We start from the raw sequence: 12689 nt of genomic DNA on the forward strand, positions 1-12689 counted from the left end.
TTAATTTTTTTAATTGACTTAGTAGATAGAGTCAGTAAGACCTGAGTTCAAATCTAGATTCAAATACTGACTTGTGACTTTGAGCAATTCACTTAATCTTAGTGTTAATTTCTTCAACAGTAAAGGAGATTAATAATAGTTACCATCTCTAAGGTGATTGGGCACATCAAATAATATTTGTAAAGTTTAGTTTAGTTTATTGCCTGGCATACAGTAGATGCTTAATAAATGATTATTTTAACTGTGCATATCATTTGATCCAGCAATACTACTGCTAGTTCTGTATCCCAAATAGATTTTTAAAAGGGAAAAAGACCAATTTTTTGAAAGTATTTATGGCAGCTCTTTTTATGATGATTAAGGGGAAATTGAGAAGATGCCCATCAATTGAAGAATGATTACATGAGCTTTGATTTATAATTGTGATGGAATATTTTTGTGCTATTAGAAATGACAACCAGCATGATTTCAGAAAACACTGTAATACTCTCGTCTCTAAAATATAAAGTTCTCTGGGAGCAGATTTCTTGTGGAGCTTCTGGAGGCAGCTTTTGTTTAAATAATCACCCCAAATGCAGCCAGCTGTTAAAGTCCAAATCCTTTATTGTTATCTTTTAAAATAGCCCAGTTAGCTTTCTTAGAGGCCTATCTCTCTTCTTGGTTCCAAGAGCTCCTGTCGCTAGTCCTTTGTCTCTTCCAGCTTCAGCCTCTTATCCTCCCACTGTCCCCAGCCAGCACAAAGGTAGAAAATGGAATGAATCTGACTCCACCTCCGAGAGAGTGGACTTGTGGAAGCTCCTCCTTACATATGCTCTCTTAAAAGTGTGAAAGGTGTGAACTCTGAACTAGAGAACTGTTAAGTACCACGTTAAATTAGATAATTATTATCTCTATCAATTCCAGTGACTTAGTACCTTGTAAGAATTCTCACAAACCACTTGGAAAGATTTATCTGAACTGATGCAAAATGAAATGAGCAAAACTGGTAGAATGTTTATATAGTATCAGCAATATGGTATGATGAACTGTGAATGACTTAGCTATTCTGAGCAACACTATTCTCAGCAAGACAATTCCAAAGGACTAATGAAGCATATTATCCTCTTCGAAAGAAGGAACTGATATTGTCTGAATACAAACTGAAACAAAGTATTTTTCTTCCTTCCTTCCTTTCTTCTTTCCTTCCTGCCTTCCTTTCTTCCTTCCTTCCTGACTACCTGCCTGCTTTCCTTCCTTCCTTCTTTTCTTCCTCTCTCCCTCCGTCCCTCTCTTCCTTCCTTCTTCCTTTCTTCCTTCCTTCCTGTCTGCCTACCTTCTTTCCTTCCTTTTCTTCTTCCCTCCATCCCTCCCTCCCTCCCTTCCTTCCTTCCTTATTTCCTTCCTTCCTTTTCTTCCTTCCTTCCTTCCTTCCTGCCTTCTTTCCTTCTTTCCTTCCTTATCTCCTTATCTCCTTCTTTCTTTTCTTCCTTCCTGGTAACACTGTGACCATGAGCTGAAATTCAAGCTTGTCTCCTAACTGCCAGTCTGAAGGTCTTTTTACTACATAGCATTACCTCTATTTTTGAATTAAAAGAAAGGTCTGGAGAGTTATGTTGGCACCTGATTGCTATGTTGAGGAGTTTCATTTTACTAACAAGGAAAAGCCATTGAGGATGTTTGAGGAAAGTGACTCCATCCAAAGAAGGCATTGGGATGGCTAATTTGGCAATATGTGTTGGGCTTCCGTGAGTGATCAGAAGGAAGAGGGTGCAAACTTCCTAGCAGATATTGCTAAGACTCAGGCCAGCTCTCCTAGTGTCTTCACTGTCCTCTCCAGAGCTCAGGCTTTCTGCTTTGCTTCTACCCTCTCTTCTACCTAGAGACTTCTTACAGGTTAGGGAAAATGGGTGGGTGTAAGATACAGGCTCCTAATTATCTTTATTTTTATATTTGAAACAATAATTCCTATCTTTAAGTTTGCTAAAGGTTTTCACTGCTAGTAATTACAGGAAACCAGATAGGGGCTGAAAATATCAAACCAAATGGGAAAGTTATAGCTACTTTATAGTAATAGATATATTCCTGGGCTTTATCCAAATGTAATTGGTCAAACCTAAAAGCCCTTGCATGGCTTATATCTTGATGGAAGATCAGGGTACCATATCAACCTCTATCATGAATGAGTTTTACAACCTTGGACTTAAGGTTGCTGAACCTCAGTTTATTCTTCTGTGAAATACATAAACTATTACTTATCCTGCCTTTATCATAGGGGTAGAGGTGGATCATGAGTAAAGTACTTAGAAAACAACATAATAACAACATAATAATAAAACACACAATGTAAATATGTGTTAATAGTGTTAGTAATCTTGCTTTGAGAATATGCTGCTATAATTTTTATTAACTATTATTATTTTATTATTTATTAGAGCTGATGGGACCAAGACAGATGAAAGAACTGGGAATGGTTAGCCTGAAGAGTAGTATGATGTAGAGGAAGGAGTGAGGAAGATTTCTGTCCTCAAGTATCTGAAGAATCAGCTTGTGAAAGAATTGTCCTTGATTCTGGAGGCAGCTTTTGTTTAAATAATCACCCCAAATGCAGCCAGCTGTTAAAGTCCAAATCCTTTATTGTTATCTTTTAAAATAGCCCAGTTAGCTTTCTTAGAGGCCTATCTCTCTTCTTGGTTCCAAGAGCTCCTGTCGCTAGTCCTTTGTCTCTTCCAGCTTCAGCCTCTTATCCTCCCACTGTCCCCAGCCAGCACAAAGGTAGAAAATGGAATGAATCTGACTCCACCTCCGAGAGAGTGGACTTGTGGAAGCTCCTCCTTACATATGCTCTCTTAAAAGTGTGAAAGGTGTGAACTCTGAACTAGAGAACTGTTAAGTACCACGTTAAATTAGATAATTATTATCTCTATCAATTCCAGTGACTTAGTACCTTGTAAGAATTCTCACAAACCACTTGGAAAGATTTATCTGAACTGATGCAAAATGAAATGAGCAAAACTGGTAGAATGTTTATATAGTATCAGCAATATGGTATGATGAACTGTGAATGACTTAGCTATTCTGAGCAACACTATTCTCAGCAAGACAATTCCAAAGGACTAATGAAGCATATTATCCTCTTCGAAAGAAGGAACTGATATTGTCTGAATACAAACTGAAACAAAGTATTTTTCTTCCTTCCTTCCTTTCTTCTTTCCTTCCTGCCTTCCTTTCTTCCTTCCTTCCTGACTACCTGCCTGCTTTCCTTCCTTCCTTCTTTTCTTCCTCCCTCCCTCCGTCCCTCTCTTCCTTCCTTCTTCCTTCTTCCTTCCTTCCTGTCTGCCTACCTTCTTTCCTTCCTTTCTTCTTCCCTCCATCCCTCCCTCCCTCCCTTCCTTCCTTCCTTCCTTCCTTCCTTTCTTCCTTCCTTCCTTCCTTCCTGCCTTCTTTCCTTCTTTCCTTCCTTATCTCCTTATCTCCTTCTTTCTTTTCTTCCTTCCTTCTTCCTTCCTGGTAACACTGTGACCATGAGCTGAAATTCAAGCTTGTCTCCTAACTGCCAGTCTGAAGGTCTTTTTACTACATAGCATTACCTCTATTTTTGAATTAAAAGAAAGGTCTGGAGAGTTATGTTGGCACCTGATTGCTATGTTGAGGAGTTTCATTTTATTAACAAGGAAAAGCCATTGAGGATGTTTGAGGAAAGTGACTCCATCCAAAGAAGGCATTGGGATGGCTAATTTGGCAATATGTGTTGGGCTTATGTGAGTGATCAGAAGGAAGAGGGTACAAACTTCCTAGCAGATATTGCTAAGACTCAGGCCAGCTCTTCTAGTGCCTTCACTGTCCTCTCCAGAGCTCAGGCTTTCTGCTTTGCTTCTACCCTCTCTTCTACCTAGAGACTTCTTACAGGTTAGGGAAAATGGGTGGGTGTAAGATACAGGCTCCTAATTATCTTTATTTTTATATTTGAAACAATAATTCCTATCTTTAAGTTTGCTAAAGGTTTTCACTGCTAATAATTACAGGAAACCAGATAGGGGCTGAAAATATCAAACCAAATGGGAAAGTTATAGCTACTTTATAGTAATAGATATATTCCTGGGCTTTATCCAAATGTAATTGGTCAAACCTAAAAGCCCTTGCATGGCTTATATCTTGATGGAAGATCAGGGTACCATATCAACCTCTATCATGAATGAGTTTTACAACCTTGGACTTAAGGTTGCTGAACCTCAGTTTATTCTTCTGTGAAATACATAAACTATTACTTATCCTGCCTTTATCATAGGGGTAGAGGTGGATCATGAGTAAAGTACTTAGAAAACAACATAATAACAACATAATAATAAAACACACAATGTAAATATGTGTTAATAGTGTTAGTAATCTTGCTTTGAGAATATGCTGCTATAATTTTTATTAACTATTATTATTTTATTATTTATTAGAGCTGATGGGACCAAGACAGATGAAAGAACTGGGAATGGTTAGCCTGAAGAGTAGTATGATGTAGAGGAAGGAGTGAGGAAGATTTCTGTCCTCAAGTATCTGAAGAATCAGCTTGTGAAAGAATTGTCCTTGATTCTGGAGAGCAAGTTGAAGTTATAGGAAGGCAATTGTTTGCTCAAAAATAAGAAAAAGAATTTAAGCTCTTCACTTATAGAACTAAATGCCCTAGGAAATAGTGAATTATCATTATTAAGAGTTCTCCAAGTAGAAGGCTGGATGGCCATTCATGATTGCATGAGTGTACAGTAGAATGTATTCATAAATCAAAAGTTGGGTTAGATATACTCTTAGGTAGTCATATTCAAAGATACCTAAATCTCCCTTTCCTTTGAAAAGGAACCAGTAAGATGTCTCATCCCCACTTCTCTATGTGGATTCTAAAGGAGAGGAATGGTAGTTGTTAAATGGTAACCCATCCGATCCTGAGTGTTCAGGTGAAATTCACCACCATCACAGGACATTTTAGATTCCAGTCTCAATTCCAATGTCCCATCCTTTTGAAGAGAAAAGCTGGAGATTGATTTTTTTACAAGGAGCTGAGACAGTATTTCTAGTAAGAAGAATCACAGAATTATAACTTCTTTGAGAGAAACTAGCCAAATTCTATCTCCCACCAAAAAAAGAAAATTGAGTCCCAGAGAGAAAGTCCCAGAGACTTTTCAAGGTTATACTTGTTAGTGGCAGAGCTGGGACTAGACTCTAAGGATGCTGATTCGGTATCCCACTTTTACCTTCCAACCCACACTGCCTAGGCTTCTGAGAGGCAGCCCCACTGCTTGGGTAGAAACATGGGAAACCTCATTAATTTATGCTCCACTTCACTGGATTTCTTCCCCCCCCCCCATACATATACTTCTGTTTAATGTCTCACTTAGTGCCTCACTGTGTTGTAGAAATAATCCTAGATATGGCAGCTAGGTGGTGCAGTGAATAGAGCACCAGCCCTGAAGTCAGAAGGACCTGAATTCAAATACGGCCTCAGACAATTAACACAGCCCTTGTCCCAGTGACCCTGGGCAAGTCACTTAACCCTAACTGTCTCAGAAAAAAAGAAAGGAAGAAAGGAATGAAGGAAGGAAGAGAGAAAGAAAGAAAGAAAGAAAGAAAAAGAAAGAAAGAAAGAAAGAAAGAAAGAAAGAAAGAAAGAAAGAAAGAAAGAAAGAAAGAAAGAAAAAAGAAAGAGAGAGAGAGAAAGAGAGAGAGAGAGAGAGAGAGAGAAAGAGAGAGAGAAAGAGAGAAAGAGAGAGAGAAAGAGAGAAAGAAAGAAAGAGAAAGAGACCTGGATTCCACTATGACAGTGGGGCATGTGAGCTTGGGGAGGCTTCAAATATATGCCAATGACAGGTCCCTTGAGCTTAGGGAAGCCCAGAGGTTAGCTTATTGGTGCATTTTTTGGAATTCCTAGAGTCTTTTGACTGCTTAGGACTGGAAGGAGACGTTGTGAGCCTCTGTGGCTGTGCCATTAGTGCAGGCACATTTTTAGTGACTCCTATGAGTCTCTTCACCATAACCAGTGTTGCAAAGGTAGCAATTGGGTAAATAATGTGTTCAGGAACATGGGTTGCAAAGTAGTAAGGAAAGTGGGAGAAAGAGAGAGTTTGTCATGGGTGCAAAGAGACTTGAGCTGCTCCCCTTAAAGTGCTTTGAGGTGTGACAAAGAAGCATTGGTTGCTGATTGGCAATCGACCAACATGCACTGAAGGAATAACAGGTCCATCACAACTCTTTGGAGAACATTTAAGTGATGCATTTTGACATCTGCCGATGCCTTCTGCTATCATAGCCCCTTCTCAGGTGAGTCATCTTCCCTGATCCTCAGTTTCATCATCTGCAAAATGGGAGTATTGGTTGCTACGTACTACCATAGTGAAGATTTGTTAAACCGAAAGCATAATTGAATATGAGCTGTTGTTATTGTAGCTGCTATAAACAGGACTTTGTTCTACTCCTACAAGAATTCCTAAGAGCTTTTGCAATTATTCCACGGTGGAAACTTCAGAGAAAATCAGTAGACCCCTTCAAAGTTTCACTGAGTTTATATCTAAAGATATAAATGCCTTAGAGATCATCATGTCCAACTCTTTCATCTTCCAAGGAGGAACCTGAGGCTCAGAAAGGGAATATGACTTTCCAGATTCATGCCAATTAGTATTCATTCCTCCTCTTCTTCAAAACTCAAAAGCAGGTGTACTGAATCCAAATTCCATGTTGTTTTTTGTTTTGTTTTGCTTTGCTTCATTAGCTTTTCTTCTTATAGAGAAGGGACAGGGATCATCCTCATTGAACACAAACAAAAGAGGCTTTCCTCCTTGGGTTTATATAAACTTCATTTCAAACTCACAAATGGAAGAATTGGGCTTATTAAGAGCCCACGATTTTTTACTTTTATTTTATAAATTTTATATTTATTTTGTAAAGAATTCATACTAACAGATTTCTATAAACATTGAAGTGGAAAGGAACGCATTTTATAAAGGTTACTTACTTGTAGAGTTTAAATATAGTCACTATTCAAACCCTCTGGTAACATTACTTTTGTAACTACTTGTCTGTCATATTTTGAAACTTTTCAAGATCTTTATGAGCAGGAAATGAGAGTGGGAATAGGAAATGTGGGTTCTGGTTAATTGGGCTTTCGGCAAGTGATTTTCCCCCTCTGGTCTTAGTTCTCTCCTCTATAAAATGAACGATGAATTTGATTATCTCTAAGGTTCCTTTTAGTTCTGACATTTGATGTCCATGGCTCCCTCTTTGATTTGAAGGTGTATGACTATAAGAATAAAATGGATATGAGGGACCTTGGAAGGAAGGATCAAAGGTTGACTGGCTGTCGCAAAGAGGGTGAAGAAAATTCAATGACTACAAGCCTTGGAGCCATAGTATTAAAGAGATGGCAGCCTAACAGACAAGGAACTCAAGAGAGAAGGGACTTGGTGGACAATGTCCATTGGTATAGGGGCTTGGAACTGGGTGATAGGGTCCTAAACACAATCTAGAAATCCAGCCCTCTTCTTCATATCTCTTCTGAAATCATAGATCTGGTTCTATCTGGGATAATTTTCTAGGAGAGTCCCATTGGGTAATTCAATCCTTCAAGGATCTGCGTTCTCAGCATTGTGGGTACTTCCTCCACTCACATAAATCTTGATCTTTCTCTCACTTCATAGAGGGTCTTTCAGGGATGCTGTGATTAAAAAGTGATTACACAAATAAATGAGAGCACAAAAATTAAATGAGAGCAAAAGGGTAATAAGCCTTCCTGACTTCAGCCAGGTTAACACTGAGATGTCAGGAATGTAATAGTGTGGATTTGGGAACATCCAAAAACCTCTTCTCACGTTCTAATTCTGCTACTTTCTGGGTATGTGATCCTGGATATGTGAACTCTTTTTTTTTAAAGAATATGAATATTGTCAGGTCAAAAATGAACTCCAGGTTTCTAGCTTCATATAAAGACAACAGGAGAGAAGAGAAAAGTCAGTTTGGCCAAGGAGGACAGTGATCTCCAGCTTCCCCAAAGTGGGGAAAGCTGCAAAAAATCACACTGCTTCCCAGGCTTGTCTTCTCTGGGGTTCCAAGGCAGCCCCAAGCCAACCCGGAAAGGCTGCTCCTGAGCTGAAAGCAGCAACCAGGACCACTATTCATTTTATGGATGATTTCTTTGAGTATTCTCTGCCACTCTCCTTTGAGAACTGAGGTCATCCTGAATTGGGGATTCCTGGCAAGAAAGAAGCCTGGAGGGGGAGAAAAGAATGCAAGAGGACCTGCAGCCTGGAGAGCAGGAAATCAGCAGTGATTCCGTGTCTGAGAAAATTAGAGTCCCAACAATTTACTTTCCTTCTGCTTTTTCTTCAAAGGCCTTTGGCGGAGAAAGGCAGGCCCCTCAAGGGAGCACAATCATAATGCAGCTTCATTAACTTTCTGATTGGTTCTGGGATTGCCTTCCAGCCCCCTGGGGACTCCCAAGAGCATTGGGGACCCTTCCTGAGCCCCAGAAGATTCCTTAGGTTTGTCACTGAGACTCCCCAGCCCCCTGTTAACAGATCATTCACTTGATGACGTAAATAGATGCCCACCTACTTTCTATTCTCCTAAAATGGGACCAAGAGAGTTCAGGTAGTTATTATTATTATTAAACCTTTAGAGTCAATCAATTAATGAATTTTCCATGCTTCGCATGGTGTGGAGGCAGCTCTGGGTCCTCAAAGGCAGTGCCAGCCGAGCACGGTCTTAAGCTGGGAAAGCTCCGAGAAGCAGCTGGGGGATAGACTCATCGAGGAGCTTGTCTGAGGACATGCTCGGCTAAATTCAGAGCTCAACACCAGCTTGGCCTAAAGGTGATGAATTTTTCAGCCCCAATAATTCTTAAAGCTTATCTACTAAGGCACAGAAGAGTTTTGATCTGCATCAGTGGAGGGAGAAGCCCACAGTGACAAAATCTCAGGTCCTGGAAACAAGAATAAAACAATTTAAATGGAAGATAATAATAATAATGAACACAAATATTGTTAGAGGAGGTAAGGGGCCATATGGGGCCAACATTTATAATAGAAGATAGGACAGGGACTGCACCTGGAATTTCATCAATGTAGGAAACTCTTAGATGAAAACTCTCTCTCCTAATGCAAGTTGATCGCTCCTCTGCAATTTTCAGTCCTAGAGCACTGAGGGTTAAGTGACTTGTCCAGTATATATATGGAACTTCAAAGAGTATCCGACCCTGTCATTTTACAGATGAGAAACCTGAAGCACAGCAAAGTTACCCAGTGTCACACAGGTAGTAAATATCAGGAGGAGGATTTGAACCCAAGTCCTCTGACATTTTTCATTGCACCAAGAGAACATAATAGAACAACAATACCACAGATTACTGATATACCATATTAAATACAATATATTTATATTATACTATACAACATTAGGCTTATTTAATACAATGCAATTGAAATTGAAGTGAATAATGATAGTTTTCTGTTGTTCTTTTCGATATTTTATTGCTATTATTTACTTCAACTTCAAATCTCTGGGACTCGGTTGAGGTGGCCACTCTCTCCATTGGGCAGATTGCAAACTCCAGGTCCATCCTGGCTCTTCTGCAGATTTGTTGTGTGATTGTGGGCAAGTCATTTTTCTTTTCTGGGCCTCAGTTTCTTAACTGTAAAAGGGAGCTCAAAGCCACACAGAAAGGGTAATGGAGCCGGGTCTGCCCCAGATCCCCTGACTCTAAATCTGATATTTATGTTACTACATATGGACCTCCTGGCGTGGTCCCCACTGAGTTCTGCCTTTTCAATTGTTTGGGGGTGAGGGAGGATGAGGGGAGTAGAGATGGCCAGTGTCGTCAGGGGCCTCTGAAGACAAGGTGGACAATGTTTGGTGGTCTTGGAGAGAGGAAGGGTGGCCGGAGAGGTTCCCTACTGACTTTCCAATAATGCTTCCCCAGGAATAAAATCCCCATTGAAAATGATCATTCCCCAGGAATAAAATCCCCAGAAAGGGACAAGAGCTGGCGCCTATAAAACCAGTATCAAACATATACAAATGAAATGAATCTGATAAAGAACTCTATTTTTAGAAAAGAAAAAATGACAATCGGGTCCCTTGGTCCACAGGAAGAGCAGATGATGGGGGGCTCTGTAGGGTCACTTCCAGATGTAAGAGTGTTTCCTCAGAGCCAGGCCCTGAGCCAGAGGAGTTTCTCAGGCTGTGGCAGTCCTTGGCTTACAGCTGGGGGTCCCTTCGGGGCTGGAAGCTGGTGTAGCAGGCCGGCTGCCCCAGGTGGAGCCAGAGGAGGGAGGGATTCCCCCAAAAGCTGGGGCAAGGACTGTGGGTGCTTCCTGGATGGAGCGGTCCTCACTGCCTGGGCTTCTGCTCAGGATGTAGCACCTCTGGTGGCAACAGGCAGAGGCTCGGGTCTCCCTGATTCAGTACTTCTTCTTAAAGACTCTCTCTTCTCTCCTTGGATCTCCTCCTCCCCTTCCTGGTCCAATTGACCCAAAGGGATCAGCATCCTATATCGAAAAACATCATGGTCAGTATTAGGTTTCTCTGTACTCCAGATCCACAGTTCTGCTTCATTGTGCTCCTCTCTGCCCGAGGGACCAGGGAATGGGGATGGGAAGACACTCAAAGGGGACCACCCTATTTCTCCAGACCTTGGGGGGAGCTGTCAGGGTGAGCAATCTGACCTGTTGCTCAGGCTCATCAACATTGGGGCGGTATCTGTGCTCAGGGGTCAGGATCCTGGAATAACACTCCTTTTACCAGAGGGGTGAGATCAAATTAGGTTAAAGTGTAATCAAGAAATAGTTAATGAAATAAATAAAACTACAATAAAACAGATAATGTTACATTTAAAACTAGGTTAATATTTGCCCTGGGGGGATACTTGTATATGTTTAGTGGCTCCTGTTTCTATTTGAGTCTGACTCCACTGCTATAGTCCATCCTAGAACTCTGGTGGGTGTCAAGCTAGGGGTGGCAGGGGACTAGATAAGGGAGGACAAAGGATCTCAGGATGTGGACCATTAGCAAAAATGGAGTTGTGGCTTATGTCAAAATTCCCAACACATTCATTCCTGGGTAAATTCTACCAAATATACTCGATTCATCCATTCTTTTGTCCCTTTCTGAATGTCTATTACTGAGTACCAACCTAAACCTAGAAGTGTGTGTATGTGGGGAAGAACCAAAGGAAGAGAAGTCACTTGGTAATTCCTGTGGTACAGGGAGAGGAATATCTTCCTATTTAATGACCTTGTGCCTGCCCACAAAGTGAGACACCAAAGAGTGATTTATGTTAAGTTCTGAGTGATTTTTTGTACCACTTGGCAATGACCTTCCCCAGCAATGCCTTCTTGCCAGGACCTGTCCCACTCCATGTCAATGGAGTTCTGGGTTGGGGCTTGTACTGACCCAGTGCTCCAGGCTATTCTCATGCTTTTACTTTTGTTTTCCTCACACTTCTTCAGGCCTCCAACAAGGGAGCTCCTCTACTCCTCCACTATTCAGGCTGGGTTCTTCTTTCTTTCTCTCCCACATCCCATTTTCACTCATATTGTGCTTCTCATGTCCTCTGTAGGTCTCAGTTTCCCTATCTGTAAAATGAGGGGATGGAATAGATGGTTCCTAAAGTCTCTTCCAGCTCCAGACCCTAGGAGGCAGCAAGGAGGTCAGAGCACTGCACTTGGGGTAAGACCTGAAGCTGAATGACCCCGAGCAGGACACTTAGTCCCTTAGTCTCAGTTTCCTCAGCTGTAAAGTGGTGATTGTAAAATATACTGTTATTGTGAGGCTCAAATGAGATATTTAAAAAGCAATTTTAGAGTGTTATATAAATGTTAGCTAGTCTATCTCAAATTCACCCGACCTTCAAGGCCTACCTCCTCCACTCCACCTCCTCAGGTCCACACTAACTGCTTCCTAATAACTCACTGTTCTTACCTTCTGTGCCTGTGAATCATGTGTGTCTTCCATTATTCTCTGACCTACTTAAGATGTCTTTGTCTCCCCAGCTAGAATGTCAGAACTTCTGGGGCAGAGACCCTGTGTCTGGTTTAATTTGGTACCTTCTAGTCTTTGTTTAAGGCAGGCCCTAGCACAGTACTAGGCACATAGCTTGTGCTCAATAAAGATTTTTATTGGCTGATGGAATAAGGAATAAGGTCTTAGTCTCAGCAGCAGAAAATTTCTTATTCTATAATCATGGAATCCTAGAATTGGAAAGAACCTTAGAAATCATTTAATCTTTTTCTTTTCTCTTCCTTCCTTCCTTCCTTTTCTCCTTCCTTCCTTTCCTTCCTTTCCTTCCTTCCTTTTCTCTTCCATCTTTCCTTCCTTCTCTGTCTTTTTCATATTTACTTCCTTCTTTCTTTCCTCCATTCATCCTTCCTTCTTTTCCCCTTCCCTCCTTCTTTCTTTCCTTTCTCCTCCTTTCCCTTTCCTTTCTTCCTTTCTTTTTTCATCTCCTTTTCTCCCTCCTTCCTTTTTCTAATCCAGTCACCTATATAATGCAGGAGTTCCTGTTACAACAGCTCAAAGAGGTGGTTAATCATCCATTCTCAGTTAGATTCTTCCTGTGTTAAAGAGCTTGGTATCAAGAACAAGGAATGTAGGATCTGAGGACATGGGTTCTACTCTTAGTTCCACTCTTTACCACCTTTGTGACTTTAGGCAAACCCATTCTTTTCTCTCCACCTGTTTCT

The 12689-nt window shown here is 40.9% G+C and overlaps 1 protein-coding gene across 2 annotated transcripts in view; it reads right to left on the bottom strand.

Moving 5' to 3' along the window:
- Window positions 1-8217: 8217 nt before the first annotated feature.
- Window positions 8218-12689, bottom strand: part of GSG1L (GSG1 like) — a 365420-nt gene continuing 360948 nt past the window's right edge. For both annotated transcript variants that reach the window (XM_051988348.1, XM_051988336.1), the window contains one exon: window positions 8218-10496. The gene's annotated coding sequence lies outside the window, so the exon portion shown is untranslated. The remainder of the gene's footprint in view (window positions 10497-12689) is intronic.

The sequence above is a fragment of the Antechinus flavipes genome, chromosome 1 (assembly GCF_016432865.1).
Source record: "Antechinus flavipes isolate AdamAnt ecotype Samford, QLD, Australia chromosome 1, AdamAnt_v2, whole genome shotgun sequence".
NCBI classification, from domain to species: domain Eukaryota; kingdom Metazoa; phylum Chordata; class Mammalia; order Dasyuromorphia; family Dasyuridae; genus Antechinus; species Antechinus flavipes.